The sequence below is a fragment of the Gracilinanus agilis genome, chromosome 1 (assembly GCF_016433145.1).
Source record: "Gracilinanus agilis isolate LMUSP501 chromosome 1, AgileGrace, whole genome shotgun sequence".
NCBI lineage: Eukaryota > Metazoa > Chordata > Mammalia > Didelphimorphia > Didelphidae > Gracilinanus > Gracilinanus agilis.
Window position 1 is genome coordinate 759,743,784 of NC_058130.1, and position 15,247 is coordinate 759,759,030.

The following is a 15,247-nucleotide window of genomic DNA, read 5'->3' on the forward strand; positions in this document are numbered from 1 at the left end:
TATATATATATTTTTTTTTTGTTCTGAACACTTTAAAGACTACTTTGATTTCTGTAAAATGACCCCCTCGGTTCAGATTATTCAATTTTTCAGTCTGAACTGAGAGTGGAAACATTTATTCCTCTTTTTATGACTCTCTTTGAATTGTCCCTCAAATCTTGGGAGTTCAGAATCTCTGTCACTTACCACAATTCACAAAGGCAACAAGGAAAGCCAGCCTCTTCCCTCTTCACCATTTCCTTCAGGGCAGAATGAAGAGGTCTACCCTGAAGAGAAGGCTATTACCCTGAGAGACTGGCTTGGAGATGTTGCTCTTTTGATGAATCTGGGTCTGTCTTGTGTGAAGGAAATATACTTTTCTGAAGTCACAAACTTGACCTCGTCTCCTGCCAACCATTTGACCCAGAAGTGAGGATTGTGTGAGGGAAATCATTGAGTAAATTAGGTCACTTGAGGCTAAGTGAGTATGCATGAGTTTCTGTCACGTATGTCACCTAGTGTAGGTCATGGGAGTGTGACCTCTGAGCTTGATCTGGTACATGACTGAATTTGTTCTGGACTTGAGATAGAGAAAAATAGGAAGAATGAAGAAGTGTTTGCTCTCTCTGTCTCTGCCTGTGGTGATGGACCAATAAAACTGCTGCTAGAGGTCAGCCAGAGAGCAACCATGTGGGAGCTGGATTAGACTAATTTAATCTCATCTTTCTACCTATTTCTCATCATTTATCTATCCAAGGGATTCTGATAAACATTAGTAATTCAGGGTCAGTCTTATAATTTTAATTCTTACAGTCTGTAAGAATCTCAGACTGCCAATTTTAGCTAGATCAAGTGGTATCAAGAACTTTAAAATATCCTTGTGGTTTCTGATATAGTAAAACTATCTAAGTGAGTGGTTCCCATATTTTTTGGGAAGAAATGGGGTTCATATGGGGAAACTGATCAAGATATGCCACTATTTTCTATAGTGGAGATCTTAAGGGAACCTGGTATTAGACTAAGTTTTATCACGAGAAAAATATTAACTACTTCAAAATTCTTAGACACTATAATTGTACTTCAGCTTCCCTCCTCTTTCATGAGAGATATAGGAGTTTCAGTAAGCAATAACAAGCCCATCCCTAGCCTAAAGGGTGAATTTTCTTAGCCTATCTACAATAAAAGCACAAAATATATAGAGGAAACCAGAAATGATAGCAGCAATCACAGAAGATACCATCAGAATGCAATCTATCCCCTCTCCTCCAGCACTTGTTCATTCCAGCTCAGAGATGGAACAGAGCACTTGCCCATAGGTGCTTGTTTTCTGCTCATCACCTAGGAAAGTAGAAACTTTCTATTCTTTCACACCATGAGTAGTAATTTCCCAGACCTCAAGAGACTGATACCAGGAAAGAGCAATTAAAAAGTGTATGTGTGACAGATAATTCTCTCTAAAACCCCACCTGAGCTCAGAGATATCTCTAGCATCACATTGGCCCATTATCCCCATTCTAGTAGTCTTTCCCAGATTCCTTGGGGACTTTTCAAAGTTCTGTGTGCTGTGATTTAGATAAGAGATAAGAAAGTCATCTTCTATCCCCATTATCTATTATCTCAGATTTCTGGCCCTCCCAGCATAATTATGGAAATGAGACCAAACATTCTGCCCCAAATTCAGATTCACCTAAAGAACATAATAGAGTCTGAGATTCTGTTATTTGGAATACAGATGAAGAAAGGAGGCCTGCTCCAGTGAACCAAGTTAAGGCTTTGCAGATGAAGAATTAATATATACATGTATGAGTGCATTTGAGTACATATATACAGCTTATATACATAAAGAAAAAGCATATTTGGGAATCACTACAACACTATTTAATGAATTACGTAGATATATACATTAGTTAAGCAAATGAATTATAAACCAATACATGTTTATATATGCACACGCAAAAACACACACACATAATATTTGGAGAAAATTACCAGATATCCCATTCCCATGACATTAGTAACAAAATATATTTGGGAAAATATCTTTATCTCTGTGGGGTTCTTACAAAGGCTTCCATTCAGAGTATAATCCCACTCAGATACTTGTTCTCTCTGGCAATGTGAGCAAATCACTTCCTTGGTAAAAATCTTCTTCTTCTCATCTCATCAAAGGGCATGGAGGGATTGGAGAAGCATTTAGGAAATATCTTGATCATACCCAGGCTTGTCTGGCACTAAAAGACCACTAACATACATATTCATGCCCCACTTCACCTGCAGACCCCATTAAATGTGTTAGATCTCCCAGGTCTGATGAGAATATAAATAATGAGGAGAGTCTAAAGGTTCAAATCCTTGTTTTAGGCCTTGGAAAGCCAAGGTTCCCTCATCTTATCTAGTTCCCTGGGTCCCATGTCTGGCGTGAGAGCCCAGACTTCAGATCACCCTCCCTTCACTCCCTTCCTATCAGGAAGAGCAAATTCTAAAGCAGCAATGTCCATAACAGCTTGCTTTACCCATACACACATCAGTTTTCTGGGTAAGGGTAAAAAGAGCAAGAATCATCCTTCTTTCTCCTCTACTCCACAGCAACTTTCATACCCTTTTCAAGAAAATTAAAATGAGTCCTAGTTTGTCCATGGCATAAATAACGGAAAGGATTGAGGTTATTGACATTGGTAATGGCAAGCAGATGAATCTATGTCAGTTACAATGGCTTCTTCACACAAGAACCTCACTAAAGTTTTTTTTTTCCATGTGAGAAGGAAGGGAGATTGTTTGACCTTGTAAAAAGTGTACTAATGCAATATAAAATGAGATCAAGAAACTGAGAGCCAGATTAAGATGGCTGCAGAGTAGAAGCATAGTGCTTTAACTCTCATCAGTACCAACCCTCAAAATACCTCCAAAGGACAAAACAACCAAATCCAGATGAAAGAAGGGATCCTACAATAGGGAACAATAGCAAAGCTACATGGAATTTGGGCACTTCCACACTATAAGGGGGAGGAATAGCTCCCATCAAAATGCAATCTGATCAACGCTACCCCAACCTACCCACAGAACCAGAGTCAGAGGTAGTGCACCTGAGTTAGAGTGAGTGGAGGCACAAAAATCTACATCCTTGGCAGCTAACTGGCAGCACCAGGAGCTTGCCCCTGAGAGCACCAAGACTTGAGAACCCAGGAGGCTGGAGAGCACAGATATTGGGTGCGGGAGTGGGGCCAAGAGAGGCAGTGGTCAGTGGAAGCAGCCCAGTGTGCTGAGACTCAGGGGAAAACCTCAGGTGGAGGAGCAAGTGTGGGCCAATTCCTAGGCTCTGGGCAGCCAAATAGGACCATGGGGGCTTGACCCTGAAAATAGTTATACCAGAGAACCCAGGAGGCTGGGGATCACAGAACTTGGATGCAGGAGTGAGGCTGAGAGGGGACACAGACAGCAGAGGCCCAGAAGACAGAGGAAGCCAGGAGACTCTTAAAGTAGCCTCAGGCAAAAAACTACTCCTTAGCTCTATACACAGAGAGTCTTGCCTTACTCAGACTTCTGGCTGAAAAAGCATAATAATGTCAAGCAAGGCCCAAGAAATAAACACAAAAAGACCAAGGAAAAAGCTCTAACACTTGATAACTTCTGCACAGAAAAAAACAAAACCAGAAAACAGAGGACAAACAATTAAAGTCATCCAAACCTTCCCCCCAAAATGAAAATTAGTCACAAGCTCTTGAAAAGTTCAAATCTGAGATCATGAGAAAAATGGAAGAGATCTGGCAAGCAAAGTGGGAAATAGTTCAAAAAGAAAATAACAGTTTAAAATGTAGAATTTCACAATTAGAAAGTGAGGTTAAGAAATCAAATGAAATGATAAACCAATTGAAGACCAGAAATGACCAGCTGGAAGCCTTGAAGTGCCAGATAGACAAGATTGAAAAGGAAAATCATAAGATTATAGCCTAAAAGCAGTCTTTAAAGGCTAGAATTGGGCAAGCAGAAGCCAATGATCTCACAAGACAGCAAGAATTAATAAAGCAAAGGCAAATGACTGACAAAATAGAAGGAAACATGAAATATCTCAATGAGAAGATAATTGATCAAGAAAACAGATCTAGAAGAGACAACTTGAGAATTACTGCTCTTCCTTAAAAACCAGAGACAAATAGAAATCTAGATATCATACTACAAGAAATTATCCAACAACTGCCTGATGTCCTTGAACAAGAGAACAAAATAGATATTGAAAGAGCCCATAGAACACCCTCTACACTAAATCCTCAGAAGACAACTCCCAGGAATGTAATAGCCAAATTCAAAAGCTTCCAAACAGAAAATATTACAAGAAGCCAGAAAGAGACAATTCAGATATCAAGGAACACCAATCAGGATTACACAGGATCTGGCAGCCTTCATACTACAAGACAGCAAGGCTTGGAACATGATATTCAGAAAGGCAAGGGAATTGAATCTACAACCAAGGATCACCCACTCATCAAAACCAGCTATATACTTCCAGGGGAAAGTATGGGAATTCAACAAGATAGAAGATTTCCAAGTATTTGCACAGAAAAGAACAGGACTAAATGGAAAGTTTGAGATCCAGCCACAAAAACCAAGAGAAACATGAAAAGGTAAATAAGAAACAGAAGTGTAAGGAGGAAAAAAATTATCTTTAAATTTCCTTCTTCAAGGGCTTCAATAAGATCAAATTATTTGTATTCCTATATGGAGAAATATTATGTGTAATTCTAAAAAAATTGTATTCCCTATTATAGAAATTTAAGAGTTAGTCATGGGGAGAGGTTGGAGTACTAAATGATCTAAAATTATATGGGGGGGAAGTGAGTGTGGGGAATAGTAGTTGGCACCAAGAGTAATTTGAAGGAATATAAAAATAGGATAATCTATACCACACAAAGAGGGCATGGGAAGGGGAGGGGATGAATACTATTATAAGAAGGAGAGGAAGAGAGCATTAATAGGAAATACTTAAAACTTACTCTCAGTGGAATTAATCCTGAGAAGGAAAAGTAGCTATATCCATTGGCTATAGAATTCTATTGAACCCTACAGAGAAAGTCAGAAGGGGTAAAACAAGGAGAGTAGTGGGGTGGGGAGTTCATAAAGGGAGAAGAAGAGAGGGTGAGGGAATTCATTAGGCCTTAAAAATAATAAGAGGGGAATAAAAAGGGAGGGGGTGGAAAGAGAAGTAAACCAAGGGAGGGGACAAAGGAGATTGATTTAAAACAAACCACTGTTTGAAAAGGAAATAGCACAAGAAGAAGGGATAGAACTAGGAGAAGATACCAAAACTGGGGGGAATACACAGCTGATAATTATAACTCTGAATGTGAATGTGTTGACCTCACTCATAAAACAGAAGCAAATGAGAGAGTGGATAAGAAAAGAAAATCCTACCATATGTTGTCTACAAGAAATACACATGAGGCAGGTGGACAGACACAGGGTTATGGTCAATGGAGCAAAATCTATTGGGCTTCAACTGAGAAAAAGAAGGCAGGAGTGGCAATCATGATTTCTGACAAAGCCATACGGAAGGTAATTACATCCTGATAAAAAGGCAGTATAGACAATGAGGAAACAACAGTACTCAACATGTATGCACCAAATGGTATAACATCCAAATTTCTAAAGGAGAAATAGGCAGAGCTCTAGGAGGAAATAGATAGTAAAGGTATACTAATGGGAGATCTAAATATTCCTCTGTCAGATCTAGATAAATCAAACCAAAAATAAATAAGAAAGAGATAAGAGAGGTGAATGAAATCCTAGAAAAATTAGAGTTTATAGATATGTGGAGAAAAATAAATAGGGACAAAAAGGAATACACCTTCTTTTCAGCTGCACATGGTACATTCACAAAGATTGACAGTGTACTAGGGCATAGAAACATGGCAAACAAATGCAAAAGAGCAGAAATAAGAAATGTAACCTTCTCAGACCATAATGCAATAAAAATAATCAGTAAGGACACTTGGACATGCAAATCAAAAACTAATGGGAAATTTAAAAAATATGATTCTCCAAAATCAGATAGTTAAAGAAGAAATCATAGAAACAATTAATAATTTTATTGAAGAAAATGGCAATGGAGAGATATCCTTCCTAAATCTGTGGGATGCAGCTAAAGCAGTTCTCAGGGGGAAATTTAAATCATTAAGTGCATATATTAACAAATTAGAGAGTGCAAAGATCAATGAATTAGGCATGGAATTAAAAAAATTAGAAAGGGAACAAATTAAAAATCCCCAGTTAAAAACTAAAATAGATATTACAAATATCAAAGGAGAAATCAATAAAATTGAAAGTAAAAAACTATATTGAATTAATAAATAAGACTAGAAGCTGGTACTTTGAAAAAAACAAATAAAATTGACAAAGTACTGGTCAATCTAATTAAAAAAAGGAAGGAAGAAAACCAAATCATCAGTATTAAAGATGAAAAAAGAGACCTCACCTCTAATGAAGAGGAAATCAAGGCAATCATTAAAAATTATTTTGCCCAATTATATGGCAACAAATATAGCAATCTAGGTGATATGGATATTTATTTACAAAAATATAAATTGCCTAGCTTAACAGCAGAAGAAATAGATTACTTAAATAATCCAATATCAGAAAAAGAAATTGAACAAGCCATCAAAGAACTCCCTAAGAATAAATCCCCAGAAGCAGGTGGATTCACAAGTGAATTCTATCAAACCTTTGAAGAACAACTAATTCTAATACTATACAAACTATTTGACAATATAAGATACTAGACAATATAAAATACTTAGGAATCTATCTACCAAGACAAACACAGGAATTATACGAAGATGACTATGAAACCCTTTCCACACAATTAAAACTAGATAGAAAAAATTGGGAAAACACTGATTTCTCATGGGTAGGATGAGATAACATAATAAAAATGACCATCCTATCCAAATTAATTTACCTATTTCATGCTATACCTATCAAACTACCAAAAAACTTTTTTACTGAATTAGAAAAAAACTATAACAAAGTCCATTTGGAAGAACAAAAGACCAAGAACATCAAGGGAAATAATGAAAAAAAAAACATGAGGGAAGTTGGCCTAGCAGTACCAGATATTAAACTATACTATAAAGCAGAGGTCATCAAAACAATATGGTACTGGCTAAGAGACAGTAGGGAGGATCAGTGGAATAGACTAGGGGTAAGCAACCTCAGCAAGACAGTCTTCAATAAACCTAAAGATCCCAGCTTTTGGGACAAAAACCCACTATTTGACAAAAACTGCTGGGAAAATTGGAAAACAATATGGGAGAGATTGGGTCTAGATCAACATCTCACACCATATACCAAGATAAACTCAGAATGGGTGAATGACTTGAATACAAAGAAGAAAACTATAGTCAAATTGGGTGAGCACAAAATAGTATACTTGTCAGATCTATGGGAAGGGAAAGATTTTAAAACCAAGCAAGAGTTAGAAAAAAATCACACAATATAAAATAAATAATTTTGAGTACATTAAACTAAAAAGTTTTTGTACAGACAAAACCAAATGCTTCCAAAATAAGAAGAGAAAAAACAAATTGGGAAAAAACCTTTATAACAAAAAACTCATAGGTCTAATTACTCAAATATACAAGGAGCTTAATCAATTGTAAAAAAAATCAAGCCATTTCCCAATCGATAAATGGGAAAGGGACATGAATAGGCAATTTTCAGATAAAGAAATCAAAAGTATCAATAAGCACATTGAGAAAGTGTTCTAAATCTCTAATAATTAGAGAAATGCAATTCAAAACAACTCTGAGGTATCACCTCATACCTAACAGATTGGCTAAAATGACAACAAGGGAGAGTAATGAATATTGGAAGGGATGTAGCAAAATTGGGACATTAATGCATTGCTGATGGAGTTGTGAACTGATCCAACCATTCTGGATGGCAATTTGCAACTATGCTCAAAGGGCTTTAAAAGACTATCTGCCTTTTGATCCAGCCATAACACTACTTGGTTTATACCCCAAAGAGATAATAAGGAAAAAGACTTGTACAAAAATATGTATAGCCTGCCTCTTTGTAGTGGCAAAAAAATTGCAAAACAAGAGTATGCCCTTCTACTGGGGAATGGCTGAACAAATTGTGGTATCTATTGGTGATGGAATACTATTGTGATCAAAAGAATAAAGAATTGAAGGAATTCCATGTGAACTATAATGACCTCCAGGAATTGAGGCAGAGTGAAAGGAGCAGATCCAGGAGAACATTGTACACAGAGACTGATACACTGTGGTACAATCAAACATAACGGACCTCTCTACTAGCAGCAATGCAAGGATCCAGAGCAAGGCTGAGGATCTTATGAGAAAGAAAACTAGCCACATTCAGAAGAAGAACTGTGGAAGGAAAAACACAGAAGAAAAACAACTGCTTGAACACTTGGGCTGATGGGGATATTATTGGGGATGTCGACACTAAACAATAACTCTAATCCAACTCTCAATATCGTGGAATTAGGTCTTGATCAAGGATACATGTAAAACCCAGTGGAATTGTGCTTCACCTAAGGGGGGTTAGGGAGGTTTGGGGGAGAGGGAAAGAACATGAAATATGTAACTATCCGAAAGTATTCAAAATTTAAAAAAAAACAACTGAGCAGCTTTGGTTCCCCCTTAGGCCAGAGTAAACTCATTATCAAGAATCTTTTACCCAGTAGCAATTTCACAACAAAAATATTGTATAATAGATGTTTCTCAGAGATGGATTTATCAGTGGTTGGCATCTGAAGGCAGATTTTGTAACTCTAAGTAGTAGTTAACAGCCATATGAGGAAGATAGGCCTTATTGGTGTGTACATTATTCACTCCTGCTAAATATTCCTTAGAGTGTAGAACTAATCACATTTTAAATTTCCTGCTTTCTTATTTCATATTTTCATCATCAAACAGGGAGGCTGCAATCAGTTATATTTCTTTATCTTTATTCTTTATCTTTTAATTTATCCAATCCCTGTCTTGGTATTGGCTCTAGCCCCTTCTGGTTTATGAACATGGCATAATCTGATCACAAAGTGAGTATAGATTTCTGATTTCCTAGAATGCCTTCTCAGGTCAATACCTGGAATATCTTATGGTATGTATTGGTTCTGAAAAATTATCTACCAAATGTGACTCTGGATCCTGCTGTTTCTTTAGAGAAGGGGAAAGGAAAAGGAAGGAAATAAACCTTAGATAGTGCCACTATGTGTCAGGCACTGAGCTAAGCACTCTTACAAATTTTATCTCATTTAATTCTCACAACAATCTGGTGTGACAAATTCATTTATTATTCCCTTTGACAGTTAAACTGAGGCAAACAGATGTGAAGTAACTTTGCTAGGGTCACACAACCAGGCGATGTCTTAGAATGGTTTTTAGCTCAGGTCTTCCTAACTCCAGGCTTAGTGCTCTCTTTCTTGTGTTATTAGCTGCTTCTGATAGGTCATGGCCATAACTGGGTAGATATGAGGCCTTTCAAGTTTTCTCTAGCTATCTTCCAATATATTTGTGTAGTCCTGAATTAGATTGGAAGAACTTGAATATATTCATTTTCATCTTGATAATTTCAATTCCTTGATTTTGGTTGCTTCTATTTAGTACCCTTTTAACATTTTCTTGGGATGTTTTTGGGAGATCTGTGCTCTTCTCATAAATTTCTTGTTGTAGCCTTATCTGAGAATTAGACTTTTGTTTTCTTTCTTTCTTATTTAATTGTATTTTTGCCCAAATGACAAACATTTAATTTTTCTTCACTCACCATGTTTTCTTCCCAGGAAGAAGAAATAAGAGACAAGAGGGAAGAAAGGAGGGAAGAAAGAAGGAAAGAAGGAAGGAGGAAGGGGGAGAGTAGAGAAGAAAGGAAAGAAGATCCTGCTGGAGATTTCCCTTTGCAGTATTTCTCTTGAAATTCTTGACATTTTCATACTCCATATGAGTTCATTAGATTTTTATTTCTATAATATGCTTTAGTAGTTTAGTTATACTCCAGAATAAATGATTTTAGACAGCATTATTATTTTTATTAGATTATATTAGCCTACCCATGAGCAATGAATATTTCTTTAATTATTTAACCCCTTATAATTTATATATTGTAGTCACATTCATATAGCTACTATGTATATCTTCATAGCTAGATGCCCAAGATTATTATTTGCATCATTAAATGGAATTTTTTCTTCTCTTTTCCCTCTTTGTTGATAATATACATGAAAACTGATGATTTTAATGGATTGATGATACATGTTATATACATAGAAATACATACATATATACACATATATAGAAATATATTTGTGTGCATGCATATATGTTGCCGGGCAACTTTTCGGCTGAGTGGATGGAGTTCCAGGCCTGGAATCAATAAGATAGGGGTTTCAGTCTGACCTCAGACATCACTTAACTATTGGATCCTGGGCAACCCCATTTACTTAGTGCTTAAAGTGTCTAGAATTCTTACTAAGGTCGAAATTAAGGGTTTAAAAAATAAAATGAAGTATATATTGCTCCTTTGCTGTAGTTACTGATTCAAGTAATTTTTTTTGAACATTAAGAGTTTTCTAGGCAAATGATTAGGAAAAATGTGACAATTCTCTTTTATTTTTCCTATACATATTCCTGCAATTTCTATTTCCCATCTCATTACTATAACTAGAATTTCTAGCAACATACAGAATAATAGTGATGACAATAGACAACATTGATTTATTCCATAAGCTTTATAATTCATCCCTTTTACATATAATGATTTCTTCTAATTTTAGAAAGAGATTACACATGAGAAGAAAGTATCCACTTCATTTTGAATTGTCTACTATTAAAAATGTGAATGGAAAATTCTTGTCAAATGCCTTTTCTATATCTGTTGACATGATCATATGATTTTTGTTTTTCTTGTAATTAATGTAGTCTTTGATATTGCTGCCAGGAGGCAACTGATAGCACAATGGATAGAGATATGGTCCTCCCATCAGAAACTGCTGAGTTCAATTCTATCCTTAAACACTAGCTTTGTGATTTTGGGGAAGTCATTGATCTCTGTGTGTTATTGGAAATTTTGAGATTTTGAACTACATTTCCCAAGAGCCCACTTGATTCTTGTCATTACTCACTGACATAGACAGGGGGATAAAAGTGAGGGGTCTGGTGTGTCCAGGCTCTCTTTCCTTCCTATGGCATTTTGGAGTTGGCAATGGTGGGCTGTTCGAATAGGTAGATTAGCCATGGCAGTTACTTATTTATTTCTTTACCTCTAGTGATTACTAATAAATCTTATAGGAAACCATAATATTTTAAAGTTTTTATTATATATTCATTTAAATTTTTACAATGTTGGCAACCCCTGAAGTTGGAGAAAAAATTCCCAATTTTTTAAGATAACTTTTGCAAGGCCACGTTTCTCCTACCATGGCTTTTAAAGCTCCCCACTCCCAAAGAATCCTGAGAGAACTCCAAACTCTCTCCAGAGCTGCTGCTCTGTTCTTGACATTTTTGTGTTTTTTCTCTTTTTCCCATCTTCCCTGGCCACCCAGGTACTTTCGTATGAGTGGATTTTCTGGGAGTTCTTGACAGAAAGGGAAAAGTCACGTCTTTTGCAGATCTAAGCTGCCTGTTTCTGCTAATTCTGTTCCTGATCCCCTTGGCTGTCAACCACCTGCTCCTTTGTTTTTTGTTTTTTCTCACTGGCTGCCCCTGGCCACCCCTCCTTGGAAGGAGAGCTCCTCTTCCTCCTGCTACTGCTGCTGTAGTAGTTACTGATCCCAGACCCTCCCTGGGGAACCTTCCTGTTCCTGTTACTGGAGCTGCTGCTGCTGCTGATTGGAGTTGATCTTCAGAGGCTTGGAAAGTATAAATCCCTCTTTTTTTCATTGTGAACAGATGAGTGCTTCCTCACTACTTGCCTTGGAAGTATGGGTGTGTTTCACTTAGGCAATAATTAGCTTTCTAAAGGGATTTTACCTGAGGAGAGCTTCTAACTCTAACTCCCTGTCTAAGTGTTAGGGGTAGCACATGGCCTCTAGCGTTTTACCTCTAGGTGGAAGGGGGAAAAAGGTTACTCTTCAAAACAGGAAATAAAATGGCAAGCATGGCCTGCTCTATGAAAGAGAAGTGAATTGCCTATTTCAAATAGATCCTAGTTTTAGAACATTTTTTTCTTCCTACTATTCCTGAGTGCACTTGTGCTTGCAATTAGCTTGAATTATCCTGAGATTCAAGGGAGAGACTCATCTTCCTACCCCCACCCCCTGGCCATTTGGGCCTGCCCATACTATAAAATATATCCAATTTAGGATTCCTTCACACTATGTTCAGCAAGGAATTCTCCCTCACAATGGGAGATCTCAGAGCTCTGACAACTGGAACCTATATGGATAGAGAAGAAACCTTAATGAGTGGAGGTGGATTTTAAGCCTTTTCAGACTCCATTGTTTTATGAAAATCTCTGTATCTTATTCTACTTTGCTTATTGTTTGCTTTAAGATTTAATTATTTTTTTAAGTTCGTATGTTAATCTGATCACTATCTTTCTGTTACACTGAATCATTTTAAGCTCCTGTGTTTTTGACTATTAGATAAATTCTGTTTCATGATTTTAATTGTACCTCCCCATGACTGTACTAAAGCAAATATCGTTGTAAAAGTTCAGAGTCAACTTACACAAACCCTTTCACGAGATCACGTGTTGCCATAACACCTTTTTATTCTATTTTGACAATTGTATACAACCTTTGGAGAATGTAATGACCTAAGAATTTTAAGTAATTTTAAGGAGTCTTCAGGAGAAATTTTTATATATCTAGTAGCATCTACTACCTCTGATCATTGCCTGCCTCTGAGTTCTTTGTAACAAGAGGTAAGGGTCCATTTAGTAGCGCAAGTGATTATCATATATCCCCACCTCCACATTTGCAAGAATGTAATATATGAGACATCTGAAGTGATTTTCACTATTTAGTCTTCAGCTTCACATGAAATGGATGGGACATATTGGAGACAGGTCTGTAAACTGTTACAGTCTCATACCAGAGGAAGCAAGGTGCCCAGGAGGCATAGTTACTCTTGTATTGGTTATAATCTCATCTGGGAGGTGTGAAGGAATTTATCCTGTAGCTTTGAAACTAGTTTTTTTATTTGTAACTCTTCAGCTTATTCTATTCTTCCTACAGAAGGATCTAGACTTCTTGATGATGTTTTAGACCCCAAAAGTTTTTCTTCAGCTTTGTGTTTTTTTAATAGGCTCTTCAGCCACATTTTGGATGATTACAGTAATAAATTTTGTTAACAATATCTCAGTCAAGGTTGAAAGATTTGCTATACCTGAAAAAACTTGTGACAAGTATAAATCAGTTCATAGATTTTTTTTAAATATCACATAGCAAGTGGTTATATAGAAACTCATGTGAATCCTGTATGACACTGGATTTGTTTGCTATTGTCATTAAATGTGTTATTATAATTTGGGGGAATTTTGGCACTTCTTTGAATGTGTATTATCTACTATATTACTGTTTTTATAAATCTGTTATTCTGTAAAAATCATTTGTACTCACAAAATGGATTATGGCCAGTGGATCTCATTTTGGGTGAGAAACCTTTGTGTTCTACCTCTCCTTGGCTGACAGAGTGTGTCACTGATTCTAAGCTATATATTTTGATTTTTAAAATGTTCTTTTTTATTATTCTTTTCCCTTGTATGTGCAATACAGTATTTGAGTTTCTTTTTTCTCTCATTTTTGTAGTTGAACACATTATCAATATTAATCTTTTTTTGATTTTGCAGTAATATAAGTCTAATATAAATACAAATTTGTTAAAATAGTTATGCATATGGGGGCAGCTGGGTAGCTCAGTGGATTGAGAGCCAGGCCTAGAGACAGGAGGTCCTAGGTTCAAATCTGGCCTCAGACACTTCCCAGCTGTGTGACCCTGGGCAAGTCACTTGACCCCCATTGCCTACCCTTACCAAGCTTCCACCTATAAGTCAATACACAGAAGTTAAGGGTTTAAAACAAACAAACAAACAAACAAAATAGTTATGCATACCCATTTAGACTATGGAAACCTGCCCTTTATTGATAAATGTTATGGGAATGTGATTAATGTTTATGTATGATTCTAGGAGAAGGGTACAAAAGAGTCTTCATAAGGTACAAAGAAGCACAAGGTCAAGGAGACCAACCAATCCCAGTGGGATTGATGAGAATCTGCACAGTGCCTAGGAGCACAAGGTCAAAAAGGATCAAATCAATCCAAGTAGGATTGATGAACTACTATGCCAATACTAAAGGACTTGAACTTGTTTGGTGTTCAAGGTTGCGGCTGTACTGACATACATCAGAGGCTGGCCTTCCCTGAGACACATAGTACCGAAGGTGGGCCATCATTTTGGCTCCCCCTATTCCTGAGAGTGAAGGAAAAATCAGACCATGGAAAGAAATTTCCCTTTCACACAAAAATCTAGTCCTTTCTTCTCTCTTATAATATGGCAACTACCTGTAATCTTGGCTGCCAATGGGTAAGTGCATAATTACATAAATCACTTTAATTGGACCATGATTCAAGGACCTGTTATAGGTTTGTTTTTCCTTCACTTACATTTTTTATATACATTTATTAATATTCATTTTTAACCTGATTACATGCTTCATACCCCTACTTTCCCCTTCACCCCCTGTTCACCCCCCCACCCATGGCCAACGCACATTTCCACTGGTTGTAACATGTGTCCTTGTTCAGGGCCTATTTCCATATTGTTGTTAGTTGCATTGGTGTGGTCGTTTCAAGTCCACATCCCCAATCATGTCCTCCTCAGCCCATGCGTTCAAGCATTTGTTTTTCTTATATGTTTCCTCTCCTACAGATCTTCCTCTGAATGTGGGTAGCATTCTTTACCATAAATCCCTCAGAGCTATCTTGTGTCATTGCATTGTTCCTGGTACAGAAGTCCATTACATTCGATTTTACCATAGTATATCAGTCTCTGTGTACAATGTTCTCCTGGATCTGCTCCTTTCGCTCTGCATCAGTTCCTGGAGGTCTTTCCAGTTCACCTGGAATTCCTCCAGTTTATTATTCCTTTTAGCACAATAGTATTCCATCACCAGCATATACCACAGTTTGTTCAGCCATTCCCCAATTGAAGGACATACCCTCCTTTTCCAGTTCTTTGCCACCACAAAAAGCGCAGCTATAAATATTTTCATACAAGTCTGTTTATCTATGATCTCTTTGGGGTACAAACC